This window comes from Denticeps clupeoides, chromosome 14, assembly GCF_900700375.1.
Source record: "Denticeps clupeoides chromosome 14, fDenClu1.1, whole genome shotgun sequence".
In the NCBI taxonomy this organism is placed as follows: domain Eukaryota; kingdom Metazoa; phylum Chordata; class Actinopteri; order Clupeiformes; family Denticipitidae; genus Denticeps; species Denticeps clupeoides.
The window spans coordinates 9,417,405-9,436,696 of NC_041720.1; the positions used below are offsets into that span (position 1 = coordinate 9,417,405).

At 41.1% G+C, this 19,292-nt stretch overlaps 1 protein-coding gene across 7 annotated transcripts in view; it reads right to left on the reverse strand.

The window, feature by feature from the left end:
- Positions 1–19,292, reverse strand: part of lrfn2b (leucine rich repeat and fibronectin type III domain containing 2b) — a 102,018-nt gene that overhangs the window by 75,417 nt on the left and 7,309 nt on the right. The window contains exon 1 of one of the 7 annotated variants that reach the window (XM_029002602.1): positions 13,287–13,379. The exons of the other annotated variants lie outside the window; for them this stretch is intronic. The gene's annotated coding sequence lies outside the window, so the exon portion shown is untranslated. Of the gene's footprint in view, positions 1–13,286; positions 13,380–19,292 lie in introns of those variants that run through there. 7 annotated transcript variants of the gene reach the window in all.

Below are 19,292 nucleotides of genomic sequence, written 5' to 3' on the forward strand. Positions count from 1 at the left end.
CAGTCCATATGGGCATTTTTCTGACAATTATGACTGAATTTCAGGCTAAATGCAGAAACCACAAAGTGCTGTTTGCAGTGCTGCTGTATTGCGAGACAGTCTCACACTTTGTTTTTCCCAATTACAAAAAGACCATTTAGCACTGCCAATTAAAACAAAAACAAATGAATAATCTAAAGACATGAACCAATGTATTCGACCATGAGCTGTTTTCACAAGGGTGTGCGCACACTTCATTCTTACCAGGCGCTGTCTGAGCAACAATTTAACAATGTGCTGTTCAATTTCTTCTTTGAATAGAGTTCTTGAAAAGCAGAAATATGCATATGCAGGATGCACTGTTTGAAGCAGATATAATTACATTCACGACAATGATAACTACATACAAATCAGGTAACCCTGGAAAAGAAGAAATGTTTACAAAAGAGCTAATTTAACATTAATGGGCATAATAAATGATTCCATGTCTCATGGTTCTTTTGTAATTTGCACATAATTATAATATATAATTAATCACATATACTTCAAACTCACACTGCTTTAATGCATTTTTTGTGTGCACTCATTGTGTACTGTTGGTGGTACCAAACCAAAAACCACAGGACTACAGAATAGAGTCATTAATAAAAACACCTTGCAAGTTCTTCAAGCTAAAGGGCTGCTATGATGATATAACTTCTAATATTTAATAGTCCTTCCATTTTTGGGAACACGGCATGGATGATGTTGTTGCCTGAAAATTAAATTCAAAAAGATGTAGTCTGCATTTGTGACATTAAACATCGCAGGAAGAACATTAATATGTCAAAAGAAGTTGTTATAATCACTCACAGTTCCCCACATTCCACCAGATTCCACCATGTTTGTGATGAAGCATCTAATAAGCCCATCATCACAATTTACTTAAGGAGAATGTTTTCCCACCAGTCTGGATGATATTTGCGTTAAAGCAATAATGGTTAAGATGTGGAAATGCGGTTTGCTATTGCATTACAGGAATAAAGATATGAGCAGTAATAGAATTACACTCTCTGCACTCTCTGTAATGCAGAAACAGAGGAACAGTGGCACCATGGATGGCATTTTAAAGCAGGAGCACTTGAGGACAACCTTGCAGGTTTTGATCTGCAGCTATAGAATAACTGACTATTCAGTTACACTTGTAATATATTTTTATATACTTTGTACATAATTGCATATGCTTTTGGAGATAGTGTCCAAATTTACTCAGTCTTCACATAGGGTCATAATCGGTCAACCGTAGGTGCATAGCTGCAATATGAAAATGTAACAGGGTGGTAGTAGCCCAGTGGGTAACACACTCGGCTATGAACCAGAAGACCCAGGTTCGAATCCTACTTACTACCATTGTGTCCCTGAGCAAGACACTTAACCCTAAGTTGCTCCAGGGAGACTGTCCCTGTAACTACTGATTGTAAGCCGCTCTGGATAAGGGCATCTGATAAATGCTGTAAATGTAAATGTAAACAGGATTTTTGTTATTTTTGATGATAAATGGCATTTAAATTCAGTTTCATTTGGCAGGAAAATAGCCTGGCTGATTTGAGTCAAAAGTGCAGCCCTGTAGCACTCTCCACACTGATGGACAGCATGCACATGCATGTATATTGTCTATTATAGGACCACCGAGTGGGACTGGCTGTTAAATATGAAGTCCTCTGGCACTTGCACATTTATATTCATGTGGTTTCATTCACATCATCCCCTCCATAATGCACTGATGTTTCATAGAATTTTTCAACCCGATGTGTTAAGTATATAAAAACATTTTTAAATTGGGTGTTCTTTACTATAGGATATTATTTAATTATGTTTGTTCCATGAACACCAGAGGAATACAGTCATGCTTTTCAAAATTTAAGCAAGTATTGACAAGTATGTATAGTTTTCATGACAGGTACAATATAGGCACCAACATTTCAACAAGTTTGCTTGGCTTTTAATTGAAAAGTCTCAACGAGAAGGCCGCGTTCCTCTCTAAACTGAATAAAGTGAATGTGACTGACGAGTGAGCCACTCCTCCTTTACAGTGGGGAGGTTTGCCTGCCAAAATGTTTACCTGTGTCTGCATGAGTGCTGTGGGTAAGTGGGATAGGTACAGTAGCGCCTGAGGGCTGTTTGTCTTCACTGCTGAGCTGATCTGATTAGCCGGACTAAATCCCAGCATGAGCGACAATGCCCACTGTCTTGCCTCACCACCAAAGCTAAAGCCGAAGGCGCAAAAAGTAATAAGAAAAAGACATATATACATCATTAATAACGGACTTATTATTTTATTAAATTATGGGAGTATTCTAAAATATTTAAAATACAATATATCAGTATATTTCAATACAATAAAACATTTTCTGTTTTAACAATTTTATTGCATGTTTAAATTGTATGTTTTTTACCGACATAAAATTTATTTTCTTAATGCCATGATGGGGGAAAGTGAAGCACAAACATCATGGGAAGTGAACAAATTTAATACAAAACTATAAAAGTGTGAGGGCCAAAAACAGTGCAATGGTGGGAGTGTGGGAAGGGAATAACATTTAATCAGACGATCAGACGTCTGGACCCTTCAAAAAAGAGGGGTTCGGTACTATCACATTTTCAGCAGTAACAAAACCAAATGATTAAACTATTATTTTGAGGGTTTAAATGGCTGGGAAATCAAATGACTAATACGTTATTTATGCCAGATTAATGTAATTATTATATGTATTAATCGGAATGATGTGATTATATTGGAGGGTTTATATTGGCTTGATCTGATGACCCCCCTAATCCCTGGTAAATAATGCCTATGGACAACAGTATGAAACCTCTGCTTTAATACATACGGCGACACTTATATATTACTAATATATGAACTTGATGCAAGTATTGAAATGGGTCACCGTCATCCAAGAATATCCCCGTGAATTATTATGTATTTCTTTGGGGTCTCTTTCCATACAGGCAAGTCCAGAAACAAATGAACCCAGGTGTTTGCCACTATCTCCGACTTTACCGGAGGGGCTGAGATTCCAACATCCATCTTCGCCATCGGGGTCCAGCAGGGGAGCAGTGGCAGGTGTTCCTGCCGACTCTGCTGTTTCCTCCCACTGCAAATTAGGTTACTCCCCTCTGCGCCAGGTTGCTCTGACCTCACCAGACTCTTATTGCCACACTTGAAAATATGAAAGTTGTGTAGACAAAAAAAAAAAAAAAAAAAAGAGTCCACAGGTGGAGTAATTGCTGTGATGGAACATTTCAGAGTGCAACGGAAAAGTGCACATATTGGAAAATATCAGAAAATGGAATAACTATGTTTTTTTTTTCTCCTTTGAACGCATTCTTGGAATTGACTAGCTGTGAAGCTTCAAGAAAAAGCCCACTTTCATCTGACTGTCTTTCCTCTCTTCTTCTGTCCCACCTGTAGCCTCTATCCCACACTTCCCATCTCCCCTGCTGTTCCTGATCGGGACATGTGAGAGTGAAGTCATGTGTTCTAATTAACCTAGTTCAGTAAGCTTGGCCGTATTTCCTTAAAACCCTTCTCCGCCAGCGAGACACGGCCCTGAAGCGTTTCCACAGCAACGACCACCAGCTCCACCCACTATCTTATGACACAATGCAGGTCTATGCATGTCAAAGGTCAAAAAACCAAGTCTTTATATAGCTGGTGGAAAAATGATCTCTCAGCTCGCCCGTGCTCTCCAGGATACAGGATGAAACACACATGCCAAAACGTGCTCCTACAGGGAATTTTAATGCATAAAACACTACAACTGCATGATGAAGTGATGGAACTGTAAGGTGCATATTTGACATATGTTACAACACCAATTTTGTTTTTTAAGGCCATCTGAAGCAGTGTGGATGCTTTAGGTAAGGTAGGCCACCAGTGTTTCGGACTAGTTGTGGGTTGGTTTTCTGACAGCCTTAACTGTTTTGGACCAACAACCATTGCTGTTCACTAAATGTTTGCATAATTTGTTAAAATCACACAAATACTGCAATTTTATACTGGCCGTTTAACCCCCCTTTATTCTACACTTGGGATTCATCAGACACAAATCATTACATGACTAGTCACAAAATCTAGCTTCATTTATTGAAAAAATTGAACGTTCTCCAAATAAAAAAAAATTGCTTTTTCACTGCAAACCCACATTTGTCAATACTCTCCCTTGCCACAGCATTTTGATTTTAGTGCATTACCCTGTTTTCTGCCCGGCTTTCCAGTCGCTCCTGGATGTTGCACAGCGATTGTGTCACCGTTGTTGTCGGCAAACTGCAGCAATGCTTCATTTCTGGGTTTGCTGGCACAGTGCAGCGCAGCTGGATGCGCTGATAGTAGCCCTTAGACTTCAGAGGACTTGGCTGAACTGATTTATGTGCGCCATGGCACCGGTGCAAATGGGAGCTTTACCAAATATAGCGTTTCACATCATAACCCATATATGACAGAGGGAGTAAGCTGGAATAATGAATTATCATAAACATATACAACCAGCCAGGTTTGGACCTGTGGTAGTTATGGAGACTAAGATGGAGTCATTTTGAAGAATCCAATATTTTTTCTATCAGGAGAAGGTGATGTGTGTTTGATGAGTCGCTTCTTTTTACCTTCACGGCTTCTTTGTTCACTGTTGTCATCATCAAAAGCCACTTCATGAGATGCTCATTAACATGAGTGAATGATAAGAAAATGTTCAGCATAATAAACCTTCAGGATGGTTGGGAAGCATCTTCATTGGAGGGCAGAATCCCAGAGTGGTGAAATTCTGCCATCACAGCAAGTGAGAGAGAAGTTCAAAGTTTGTTTATTACATAACCTCATGTGTGTTGTTTCCTATAGTCCTGTGCCTTCAAATTTAATGTAAATTGTGCAAATAGATGTGATGTATTTGTACAAATTAAAAACCAGCAAACATGTGCTGGCAACGCACACATCAGACCTTCCTTGACTTGGATTCGTTTTCTCCTCCACTTCACATCAAAAACCACATAGGGATCTGAAATGTGATCATGTGCAGTATAAATGAAAGGGAATGGTTAACTGCATTTTAACTAGAATGCCTAAGTTCAGCATGATGCGAACCTCGCAGATGAACAGTGACTCTCAGCTCACAGGCTTGGCACACACATAATCAAGTTATGGAGTCGCTCTGAGGCAACTGGGAGATCTTCGAGCGCCGCGAACATTAAAAGCAGGGAGGTATCCAGCCTCTGTCCTAAAGCCGATCCTGCGTTGCGAACATTTCTCGATACACAGATTTTCCGCAGGGCTGAAGAACATTCTCGCAGCTTCCTCTGGGCGTGAGCAATATGCAAACTGTCTGAACCATTTAGGCTCAACCTTATGGACCACAGTTGCCAGGGGGTGAATGTGCCAACAGCGCTGCTGTTGTGAAATGCTGCAGCTAATGGAAAAAGCCGTCAACAAGCTGCGCTTCTTCATCCCAGGCCAAAGGGATTTTTTTTTGGGGCTTTATGGCAAGTATACACAAACCCTTGTCTGCCCTAATGAACTGAACTCAAACCAGGGACTATGGAGAATATAAGTGCGGTTATTAATGATTACTAAGCCAGCGGAAAAAACAGCAATGATACACGTATTAATTTCCTTTAATGAACTAGTGTTATTTATGATCGGTCGGAAAAATGCCAACCTTGCTATTGTTTTGTGCAGGAAGACAATAGAAAGGCTTTGCCATGTAACCTTTTCATGTTCTCAGCCCTCCTGATTGTTGTGACCTTTGAGAATTGACCACCGCAAAATGTGATTTCTGTGCTGATGCTGTACATTCTGCAGCTGTATGACCCCAAGAAACAACCCTAACACCCCTCTCACACACACACGCACACACACACACACACACACACACACACAAGAACCTTGGCCTCTTTTCACATAAGGATTAGGTGATCTGAGGCGAATTAAAGGGGGAAATGTGCCCTGCTCAGCCATTTAATTGCAGTCTTAGTCTCGGATTGCTGGTCTGTCCCGTGCCTTCAAATGATAACTTCCTGACCTCTGGCTAGTAAGGAGCCCCTTTCAGTAATGTCGGACCCCGCCTTTAAGTTGCAGATTTAAAGGGAGCTTACAGAGAGTGTGATTAAATCGCTCGACAAAACCCACAGTAATCTTGGCTTTGACCCACACGATCAATCTCGATTAGGGAATCCACGAATGTTTAAGTGACATTTCTGTGATTATCCCATCTCTCCCCCCACCCCCCTTTCTCTCTCTCTCTCTCTCTCTCTCTCTCTCTCTCTCTCTCCCTCTCGCTGTGCAGCCCACTGAAATGGCATGTAAACACTAAGACCGTTTGTAAGGTTGAATTTGACGGCTGAAGACAAAGTGCTGGTGAAAATGGCTGTTCATTATAGTGAAAAGTCTCCACAAAAGCTTAACCTCCAACCCTGCGAGAAAGTTGCCCCCAGCAGGCGTACCATGGTTCTGAAAACCGATGGCAGCGAGCTGGCATTTGTTTCAAGGTGAGCCTGGGAAAGTGTCTCCCAGCTATAAAAATCAAGACAGAACTGAGATCAGTAGGCGGTGAAAAGGTCTACCTCAAAAAATTAAAATGTCAGAAGCACTTTTGGAGATCTGAAGTATGCCGCTGTACTTCAACATAAAATCTAGATATTCATATGACCTGTTAGCATTACTGAGCAACCATTTCCCTACAGGTAAGAGTAAAGGTAAAATAAGTTGTGCAGTTAAAAACGTTTTAATGTTTTACTGTTTTAGAATAACAGTCAGATTTGCTCTTACTATTGCTAATTGCTCAGATGGTGAGGTTAGCATGAGATTTACTAGCACATTTTTCTACCACAAATGAATAATGCTGTAATAAATATTGCATTTAATTACTATGCCTTTTTGTAAACAATATTCATTACATTTAATGCTCTACGTTTTGCTAATACATGTTTTTTGCTAATCAATTATTCATTACATTACATGTAATGCTCAGTGTTTTGCTAAACTATTTGCTAAACTTTTGACTGGAAGTGTATTAACAACACTTATCACTCTACAAATTAATTGTTTAGATTTTAAATCTAGCCTAAATTTAAAAAGCAAAGGCTTATAACATTTGAGACAAATTGGAAGCATTCAAGCATCATTCAGCATTCTCACTCACTGTCATGCTGTCAGACACATTGTCTTTTACAACCAAGAAATATCTAAAATCATGGTATTTAATTACCCTTTTTTGGGGTAAGAACATGTTTTCTGTGCTGCCAATTTATTATTAGCTAAGGTAGCGAGAAATTCCACAAATCCTTCTGCTGTACTAGCATTGTTCTATTCCCAGCTTACAGGACACGCCCCTGACCTCTTCACTATTTATAAACTGATCCAATATAAATGGATCCAGTGCACAGGCACCTCGTCCATGCAAGCCTAATTATAGACTTAACCAAAGCACCAAAAGCTATTTATAAAAGCTATTGTTAATTCTTGGAGGCTGACACGCTCCCAACAAATGTCACGGTTTAACAGTAGCATGTGACCAATTACCCAAGAATGGCAAAAAGGACCCCGATCCTAACAATTCAAAACAGTCTAATTAGCATGTTCCACTTAACCAATTCAAGATAGGGCTGCTATCACCGATCGCTGATTAGATAGTAAAGACTACATCCACTTACAGGAGTTTATCACCAGGGGCGACAGACGTGACCTTAACACTTTTTTTTTTTTTTTTGCCAATTAGTTTGTGTGTCGAGGTCAGGGTGGGTTAAGCCATGTTTCCCTACAGGGCCAGCAATCAATTAATAACTGACTTTAAAGTGGCAGTAAAACGGGCTAAATGTCATAGAGCGTAATCTATAGCTTCGCCTACTGTGTCCCATTTTGCTTGCTTAAGTGGTGTATCCGAAATGCTACTGTTTCCGTGATTTATATAGAGCATTAAACTCGGCAAAGCAGAGGGAGTCACACCCAGCGTTGATACGGAGCGACGTGTGATACGCTAGAAACGTTGCCCATTTTTCACGGGCAGGCAGGGCAGTAATTTGTATTCCCATGTCACTCTGGCATAGCCTTGGCATTTTCGCACACCGTAGATTAAATTCTCCGGCCAATAAGTCTTATAAATATTACATCGGCTTCGTGTGCTTACTAACCGGGCCGAAAGCAAGGGTTGGCAATATGATTTTTTTCTTTCATCTCCCCAAGTGCACTTGCATGGGTGTGTTGATTTCAGATGAAGCATCCCCGACACTCGTGGCTCAAGAGCTAACAAGGCTGAATTATTTTGGTTCAGCTTTAATTTTCAGAATTACTGCTGATGAATATTTAATAATGCACTCTCTTTAGTGTATGCTCAAGGCAGCAAGAACCCATCTTCTTGTTCATCACTCCAGGTGGGATGTGAACTTTTAGTCAAGGATACGTGTTTGTTGTGTCACAGGGGAATTTGTAAAACCTCCCTGCAGGGACAAATAACTAGAATTGGTCTGGTCTTGATTTCCTCAGAATCACAACTCAATCAAGTTAGAAAAGTCTGTCTTTTATGGAGGGCTATGATTGCCAAAGTTAAATAGATAAATAAGTCAATAATTAAAAAAGAAAAATAATTTAACATATGAAATTAAGGCATCATAAATTATTAAATGTGATATGAATTTTATTAAATGTGTCACATTAAACGTTTTGCTGCATTTATTTAATTTCTGACTTGACCACCTATTTGATTTTTGGCACTCATGGGTACTCCATAGTTTGGTTTGTTCCTTTCATTACATTTGAACAGGTCAGAGCCGGTGAAGAGTGATATCGCTCACTGGCAAAAACTAAACAAAATAATTTTTTCTGTTTGTTTTGTCAGTTTAGCACAGAAGCCAGGCGTGTTGCTGCGCTTCTGCCATTTGTCTCTGAAATAGAGGGCCCTTGGCTCACATCAGCTGTCAGAGATGGAAAGGGGAAAGGAAAAAGGCATAGCTGATGGATTGTGATAGAGGGGGGGGGGGCGTTGAGAAGTGAAGTGATTTGACTTGACATGGTGATCAAAATGATGTGGGCCTCCCATAATTAATACATGGTCCCCGGATCATGATTATTTCAACTGACCATGCATAATTTTTAAAATCTTATCTCGGCATCTGTGTAAACGGAGATTTCAGATTTACATTCAGATTTACACTTTTTCCAAATGTCGACAGTAAAATGTTTGACTGGTGCTCGTTTCAAGGTTTTTTTTTTTTTTTTTAGATGCTTCTTCCATTTAACTGCATGAGTGGAGAATGACAAGTAATTTAGTTGCAAAGCCACATAGAGCACAGAAACACTGTGAGTGAATTTTGGTTTTAAGCCAAAGTCTAACTTGGAGGAAGCAATCTGTCAAATCTGTTGAAGAAAGGTGTCAGTCAAAACCAATTATACAACAAATGTACTAATTCACCTGAGGCTCCATCACCTCAACCAATATGGCAAACTTTGAAACACAATCGCAGCACTTTTATATTGGCAATTGGCTGGTCTACCACTATGCACCATCCAACCTCTACAACTAATACAAAATGCAGCAGCACGACTGATCTTCAACCTTCCCAAATTCTCCCACACCACCCCTCTGCTACGCTCCCTCCACTGGCTCCCAGTAGCTGCACGCATCAGGTTCAAAATACTGATGCTGGCCTACAAAGCCAACATGGAGTAGCACCATCCTACCTCACAGCCCTTATTACACCTCGCACTGCACCTCGTATACTCCGAGCCTCCAGTACTGCTCGCCTGGTCCCTCCATCGCTAAAGGTAAAAGGAAGACACTCATCTAGACTCTTCTACGTCTTGGACCCTCGGTGGTGGAAGGAACTTCCCCTCGAGGTCAGAACAGCTCAGTCACTGAGTATAACGACAGCTCAAGATCTTCCTCTTTAAAGAATATTTAGATTAACGTGTAACTTTCTTATTGTCGAACTTGTGTACAGAACCTACAACAGAGTGAATAAAAAGATTGTATAGTGAACCGGAATTGATCTCTTCATTGATGGTAGCTTGAAGGCACGTTGTAAGTCGCTCTGGATAAGGGCGTCTGCCAAATGCCATAAATGTAAATGTAAATGGCTGTTCCTGAAGCTTTCAGCTTCCAGTGAGTGACTGAATCTAAAGAGCCCCATTGGCCATGGTTATGCAGACATCCCACCTCTTCTATACTGATAGCATCTCACAAACATTCACAAATTATATGCAATATAGAAGAATTTTACAGTGAAAGCATGCAAAAGAGAGGGCAACATTATTTTTTGTTAGCAAAGCATAAATGTAAACAGAAATATATACTTTTTATATACTACTTATATAAACACTGATGTACTGTACAGTATCTCACAAAAGTGAGTACACCCCTCACATTTTTGTAAATATTTTATTATCTTTCCTTGGGACAACACTGAAGATATGACTCTTTTATACAATGTAAAGTTCACCGTACGGCTTGTATAACAATGTAAACTTGTATGTGTCATATCTTCAGTTTGTAACCATGAAAATTCTAACATGGCACAAAAACAACTATTAAATCATTACTTGAAATGATTTGCATTTGAGCAACAACACATAGATATTTGATGAAGCTGAAATGAAATGATGGAGGGAAGACAAAGAGGAGGATCCTGTGAAACAGCAGAGTGTGCACATTCCCGCACGGTCCCCTCATCTACGTTCTGCCATGTTCTTCCAGGCCTGCTGAGGGGCCGCAGCTCTAATGGAAGCCAGCCACATGTTTAATGCATCATGCTGCTTTGTAGTGCTCTGTGCTGTTCTGACAAAAGTTTAGCCAGGCTGTTACCTTCTAGTCACCCTAGGAGAGTGCAGTGAGATCGCCCCTGGTGATGAACTCCTGTGAGTAAATGTAGTCTTCACTATCTCCCCAGCAATTGGTGATAACAGCCCTGAATTGATTAAGTGGAACATTTCTAATTAGACTGTTTTGAATTGTTATTATACATATATATTACAGTGAGAGCATGCACATTACGCACAGGCCATATCTTCTACTGTCAACGCAGAGAAACGTAAACACTTTATGTACACCGCCAGCTGAAACCACAGATAAGCCACTGTATCGTATTAAGAATAGAGTGTTAAACATCTTCTGTGCCCTTGATGCTGTGGAGATGCCACTGTCTCACTGTAGAGGTTTTTTGTAAATCAATATTTGATGTGTTTTCAATAAGGCAGTCATTAATATTGCAGAAAGAACAAAAGCCACTATCCTTATCCACGTTTGTTATACATTTTACAAACAAGCGCAACAAAAATGCATCAAATGAGCGCTGATAAAGGTTGATAAATCGTAATACTTTGTCCTCATAGCGTAGCTTGAACATAATATTATGTATAATTATTTCCTTTTCTTCCCCAGGATTACTAGCAAATGCATTGAACGAAACACACAGCGAGCCAAATATCCTCATGGCAAAAACACTAAACGGCTAAAATTGAACAAAGTTAGGTAGACCTGCAATGCTAAACACATACGTGGCCTGATCTGCATAAGGAGGCTTATTACACACATAGATGAAAATGTACTTCATTTTAATACCATCCCTTGGAATAAAAAGTAATGGAAAGGCTTTAGTGGAACTGCATGCAGGTGCCATAAGACTTTGTGAAAAGTCTCACTGGGATGTCAGGCTCTTTCCGCCAGCTGTCAGTCACCACTGACACAAGCTGTTGACAGGCCAGCAGTGGGAGACTGGGAAAAGGAAAACAAGGATAATCCTTAAGTTTATCCTTGAGTAAAGCAACACTTGCTGAGCATGCCTTGGGATAGAGGAGCACTCACTCACACACACACACACACACACACACACACACACAAGGGGAGGTGTATGCAAGGCCAACACTAACCCTACCTCCAAATTCCTGGAACTGTGAAAGAGGTTCACAGAACCGGCATGTGAGCATGTGAACAAAAGGCACTTTTGGCATGAATAAAAAATCGACAGATCATTGAATTTTAATGTTGTTGATGTTTTCAAGATACAAACAGCATCTGACGAGTGCATTTTTACAGCCAACCGGTTCTACAATGGCAACCCATGCACCTCAGTGGACAGTTTTCACACAATCAAATCAGTCTATGTACCTGTCTAACTCAGTTAGACTATGGTTCACCCAAACTCAATCATCTAATCCATCCATCAAGACCCAAAATACTATCAAACCCCAAATTAAATCCTCCCCTCTGTTCAATCCAACCATTAATCCAGATTTACGTTGAAAAAAGTCCTTGATCCTGAAAATCCTCACCAGAAAAGTACAACTGTACTTTCAAATCACATTATATTTAACCCTACCACTATAATGTCCATTCAGAAATTTCAAAATTCCAATTTATCCATTTTAACCTATGACTGAGTCACATTTCTATATGACAATACAACTAAAACTGTAGTACTGTAATACTGTAACTATAATATAGTATACAAGATCATTGTAACCACCCCTAAATCTATAATGATATTCTACAATGATAAATCTGTCTAGTTAGCACATTCAATAACACAAACAGTACAAATAACAAGTCTAATAACAAGTGAAATCTACACATAACTCCATGTTTAGCCTTACCTGCCTCAACACGATCCAATTTTGATATTAACACTACCATGTAAAATGTCAAGAAGCATACAAACATGAGTAAAAAGTTGCATGTTGGCATTTTGACGCATGTTCCCCCCAATTTCACTGTACAGGCACAAACTGCATCAAGGTGTGAAATAAAAGTAAGTTAAGTGTAGAAAACCATCAATGCTGGCACCCAACTGGCATCGAAGTATATTTTATTATCTTGGGAACCCAAGAACCTTGGGAACATTTAAGTGACAACTAAAAGAATTTTGACAGGCCACCCCAGTAGAAGTAGCATTAGTGTTCCTTACATCATGTTTCTAGCAGGTTGGACACCATTCTTCCAACATTTATTCCATTGATGATGTAGATGCTGGCTAAGATGTTGAGATCTAAAGACAGAATGTCACACTTTGCACAGAATTTGCAGTGATCATTCCATATAAGGAGACAAGTGGACCCAAGCACAAATTAAGGTAAAACACCACAAATGAAGCAGTCAAGATGTAATTTTCCTTTGTCACCTGCCTGTTTATTTATGATGGTTAATTCCACCCTGACCTTAAGACCTAAGAAGTCCATCGTCCGTATCTCTAACAAAAAAGACAATGGCTCTCTAACAGACCCCCTAGTGATGCCTGGTGAGAAGGCTATGAATAGCAAACCTCACATATTATTATGTGCTGCCAGCACTCACTGTATGTAGGTTGAATTCTTTCCCTGCGCCATCTTGCTTTTGACTTCAAAGCTCTATTTTCTGGCAAGCTGCTCCCTAGGGCTCCTGCGTCCTGTTTTCAGACGTTGGAGCAGAAAGAAGATGGGGGATCAATTACACAGTAGCACAGCGGTGTGAGCAAACCGCCATAAACAACAATTCTGTCGGCACAAAAGGTCCTTTGACCGCAGTGCCCTCTGCTATCCCATCTCTGGTGCTGACTGTCGGTGTGTGAATTTTTTTTTTTTTTCTGGAGGAGATGAAATGATTTTAAATTCCCAAACAATGCCCAGTGTGGCGTGGCTCGTCCCATCCCATTACATCCCATTACATTTAACTGCTACTAGTAAATCTTTGCAAGCATTGCAGATTGGGAGGGTCATTCCCTTGCACCATTAGGTGAGTCTCGGCTATTACAGAAGTATGGAATCGAGAAAAACACAGAAAAAGAAGGAATTATTGTAATTTCCTGCTTTATAACACCACGACAGTATACTCATGAACAATCCACTGCAAACAAGGGTTGCAGGATTTGGATTGATATAGATCTGTCATGATTTATGACCACTGCACCACTGCAAACGCAGTTTTTGTGGTTTTACAAGCCCAAAATATTTGATATTTAAAAAGTAGGATATTAGACACTGAAAAACTGCATACTAAACCGGCCACCCCTCATTCACCCATTAATAGCAGAACAGTTGCATAAATGCTCCTACTGTTACTGTATAATTGCATAAATAATGTATAATTTCCACAATTCATATAGTTGACAGCATATATATATATTCTCCTCATTAGCAGCTCAAGAATATTGTTTTACTGTTACTTGTCCAATTTGGTTACACTTGTTACACATTTATGTGCTATACTGTGCCATATAGTGTACCTATTCTATGCAATAAGATATAGTTAACATATACTTCAATTGTAACCTGAAACTTGTACAATATGTACAAGTATGTACAATATAATACGTTCTGTTACTGTTACTGTTCTGATGACATCAGAAGCCGTACAAATGAACCCAAAATAACAAAGAAGACCACACAGCAGTGATTCAGATTAAAGCCAAAGGTAAGGCATGTCAGTCAGAGGGTTTCAAGCCTTCTTCTCAGCTCCATCATTCTCAGGCTGCCCTATAGATTCAGTGTCAGGTACAAGGCAAGCCATCGTAAGAATTCCTGGAACCACCAAGTCCGAGCAACAGAACAAATGGTGGAATGATGAACAACTACAGGCATTTGGCAGCCATGGAGTGGTTGGGTGGGGGCCAGCTGGCATCAAACAATCAATCAGTCAATCAATCATTATTTATATGGCACGTTTTACAATGTACATTGGAGAGAGGAAAAAGAAAAAAGTTAGAAAAGAGAACAGTCGGTGATGAGTTAGCAACAAATGGCAGTAACTAAACAGAGAACTATTTCCAGCGGCACTAACTCCTGCGGCATTACTAATGGTGAGGGGAGTGTTGTTAAATGCTAGACTGTATAAGTAGGTTTTTAGTCTGAATTTAAAAACTGATACTGTGTCTGAATCCTGCACGTTCCTCGGAATATTGTTCCAAAGATTTGGGGCTCTTGGGTGGAAGGCCGGTAAGCGTTCTTCCAGAGAAAGAAGGGAACGAAAGGGATTAGTAGGTTACTAAGATGAATGGGAGTAAGAGCACGCAAAGCTTTACAGGTGATAAGCAAAATCTTGAAGTCAATATGAAACTTAACTGGAAGCCAATGCAAATAAGACAATACAACTCTTGTTGACTGCGGTCTCCTCCACTTCCAGGTAGCAGTTTCCGGGATCGGTCCCACACCCCTTGGATCTTACCTTCTACCATACCATACCGTGAGAATCATACCTTCTAGTGTATGTAAAAACCCTGGCTGCAGAGATTTGCACAGCAGAGCAACCATAAAACAGAGAATTACAGTAATCCAGTCTAGATGTACTGAATGCAGGAATTCATTTCTCTGCATCAGAGATGGGGAGAAACTTCCTAACTTGAGCAATGTTTGAGCAGGGTGGAAAAACGTCGTACTGGAAATATTATGACAATCAAATGACAAATCAGCATCAAAAGTCACACCAAATTCTGTACTAGGACCAGTTGAAAAGCCAGCACACTCAAATCTATATTCTGTCAATCCACGTCTCGCCCCTTTGTGACCGATCACCAAGACTTTGGTCTTATCCATGTTGAGCATGAGGAAATTGCGGGTCATCCAGTCTCTGATGTCCTTCCTCTCTAGGTGCACGGTATGCGTGGGCGTGCGTGTGTGCTTGTTCCTTCGGAGCGGGCGCCTGGCCATTTTTAAACATCTGAGGCTTTCTGACAGTTGCTAAATGTCAAGAGAAAACAGCGGGATGGATGGCGTGCAGACGAGAGCACCCTCACTGCCTAGGCCTGCTGTCGTGAGTTTTGTTTCATCCCAGGTTTGTGTGGGAAAAGTAAAGAGATGGAGTTACCTCAAGGCCAGGCCTTGTTGTGCAATTGTACTAATGGTGTATACACACGTGTGTGTGTGTGTGAGTGTGTGCTGCCATCTTTGATCTCAACTCCTATCTCGTTATTTCATGTCACTCTGAAGCCACAAAAACTGGTTACTACACTTTGGCATTTGGTGGTCGTCCCGAATCACTTTCATCCATGTTATCATCAACAAGTGTCATCCGCCAGGTTAATACAAGCCAGGCTGCTTCTGCCTGTGAGTGACCGGCGTCATGGTGACAGGTGATTCTCGTGGTATTTAACCAGCGCCGACCTGAGCTCCCTGGCCAGTCGTTGAGTCTCGACCCTGAATCTCTCAGCTCGTCGCATCCTATCGGATTCGTTTGTGTTTAACCTTCTGCATTTACATTTGTGCGGGTCACCGCGCCGGTGGGCATTTTCTGTTGTACTAAAAGAGTGATACTCACCAGCTCCTTTGAATGCGCCGCAGTTGGGCTCACCCGTATCGCAAACGCTACTGTTCATCGGTGCCGAATCCCTCAGGTTATTACCATCAGGTGCCGCCGGTTCTTCCACTGCTATGATCAATGCTCTCAGCCCAGTCGCATCACACATGGACCCTGCCCTCAGTTCTACAGGGATAGTGTGTGTTAGGATGATGAGTTGCATGATGTCAAACTCGTATTTTTTTGCAATTATATTATTTCTCTTGCATTTTACGGCACAGATATTTGGTAGTTTCGAAAATGATGGATGGTTTGTGCACCAGTGGCATTTACAGTATGTAATAATCTCACTTGCAAAGCATTTTCAATATATTCGCAGTCATGTAAGGAAGACCACTAGACGTTAAAAGCAAGGCCGACTGAAAGGACTGGAAAGTGTGCATTTTGATTGTCAGGCTAAAAGCAAGCTCATTTTAATACACTGGTGCTGAAAAATCATATTTATGAAACAATAATTGATGTAGTGGGGGAATTGTGTAGTTCTGCTGGTAGGAGTTTACTGCAGGAGTATCAGGAATATCACGAGAAACTGACCACTGGTGTCTAAAAGTGGCCAGACTGTGCACCATCCCTGATTTGGACACATTTGTTTTTCACGCCAACGTATTCCAGCTGGCGGTATAGGCTAAAGATAGAGATCCTTTACCTCGAGGGACATCAAGTCTCTTTGAGGTTTAAAGCTTCAAGAACTGCTTATCCACAAGCCCACAGTCCACCCACCTTAATCGCTGCAGACAAAGTCTTTAGCTGGAAACAGTGCCTGCTTTAGCGAAAAGTGATCTATGAGGTTACAACGTACACATATATTTTTAATTTTTAGTCATTAACTGGGGGCTGAATAGTTGGTAAAAGAATGAGAAACATTATTATCTGGAAGAACAAAAACCAATGTGTCTGACCTTGGAGGCCAGTGACTTTACTTAAAATTCATATTTTCAAAATGTACTTAAAATTCACTTTTTCAAAATACCTTTTCTGCACCCAGAATGCAACATTTCCTTGGGTTCATGGGTTTATTGTTGGTGTCTGGGCATGCAGCTGCCTTGCAACACTTGCAACGAACATGGTGAAGTGACAGGAGGATGCCACCCCGGCAGCTCGGACATGCTGCGTAACACATATGCTAACCTTGTGTATATATAACATACATACTTCAGCAAATTGCAAATATTTCACGTTGTAATTGCTAGCGATGTGGTACTTGAATAAATTGTGCAAGAACTGCGAATACCCACAATTCTGTGCTGAACTGTAAGCCCTGATTTTACTGGCCATCGGGTAATTAACCTCACCGGGAAGCCGCTGTGACAATGGCTTTACCTTGTCACAGATTCTCCAGTCTCTGTGTCATCTATGATGTCTCTCTGAAATCTCACATATATATTGAGTCATCTTGGGTTCTGGTGAGTGAAGGTAATTTCCCATCATTTTCAGATTCAACCAAACGGTCCATAAGTCCTACAGAGGACACCGGTCGTGTCAAGTTAGAAATGTCTCATCACGGGATGAAGGCGATCGCGCACAATTCACTTTGTACTGAATTGCGTTGACATTTCCCTCTAAGGGGACCCGTGGTTTTAATCCATGTAGCCAAACGCTTCATAAATGAGCTCAGCGTCTCCGTTTTTCCTCCTGTCGGAAATGTAGATTTTATCCAGACATGATCTTAATCCCCCCCCCCACAGCCGAAAAAAGGATCCTTTTGCGTTCAGAGGTGATCAGAGGTGATCAGAGCTGCAACCGCGGCGCTGTGGGGACAGCCCGGCACGGTGAGAACGTGTACTGTGCCAAGACTATCTAATTGGCTCAAGCAGCATGGCACAGCATGTGGCAGTGGGTCAATTGTGTCACACACTCGCACACGCTTGTTCACACAGCTCCCCTCCGATAGGTCCGTTAATGAGATGCTTATGCAACGTGAAATAACACTCCTTCACTCCCCACACTGTCCCTCTCGTCCCCCCCAACAACCAATCTGCCCAACTCTGACCTATTTATCTACGGAGCGCAGTCTTTCTATAGCTGTCTTTCTCAATTCCTGTCATTCACGCACATCCAGCGCGCTCGTACAGTAAATGCTGCTCCCTCTATCTTTTACTGTCATCCTCTCACCAGCTGCCTGCCTCCCCCGTCCCCGCTGACGCTCCTTCGGCTTCCTTGGCTCGGCTGTAGAGCTCATAAACGAGCCTCTCCCGATCCAGTCCCCTCAAGGCAACAAAAAATTCATCTTCAGAGAAATTACTGAAAGGCCAGCCGAAGGGGCCATAAATCTGCGGCCTAAGAGCCTGGTCACGTGACCTCGGGAGAGAGGAAGAGCTGACGCAAGGCCTTTTCCCATGACGGCCAGACCACAGCTCTATCCTCCGCACCTTCCGCGCCATCTTTACAACCTGCGGGGAACGAACACCGATGAATTATCGCCCAAGCGATGCAGTCAGATATACAGTCACCGCTAAGTCAGAGATGCTGTTTTTCTCTCGTAAAGAGTGCATCTGAAAAGAAGCGAAAATATCTGACCATGGTACAACTGAAGACTGCGGGGGGCGTCTTTCCTATTACGATTTGGCAACCGCACTATTGATGAGATGCTTGTTCTCTGTCAGAATCAATGTTATATACAGAATGGGTGAGTTCTCTTTCGCCTTTACCTACTGGTGAGCCTGTGTTTGGTGTGTGATGCATATGCAAAACTCCACCATTATAACACCGTCTGAAAACCTAATGGAACCCCAAAACAAGATGGTTAACCCTGTGAAAATGCAGCAGTCCATGTCTATATTTCATGTAGTTACTGCTTTAAAAAACGCTTAACTGCATAATAATACTGAGGAGTGGTCTGTGGTGCAGATTCAGAAACTTATTGTTGTCTTTAAAAAGATCACAATAAACTTTCCCATATCAAACAATCAAATATTTACAATTGATGATCACAATTATTTTCTGACATTGCCAGACTGCAACCAAATAGGCCAGAAAATAAACTGTAATTAACATATAAAACCATGACGATTGCTGCCCTCCATTTTTAGCCAT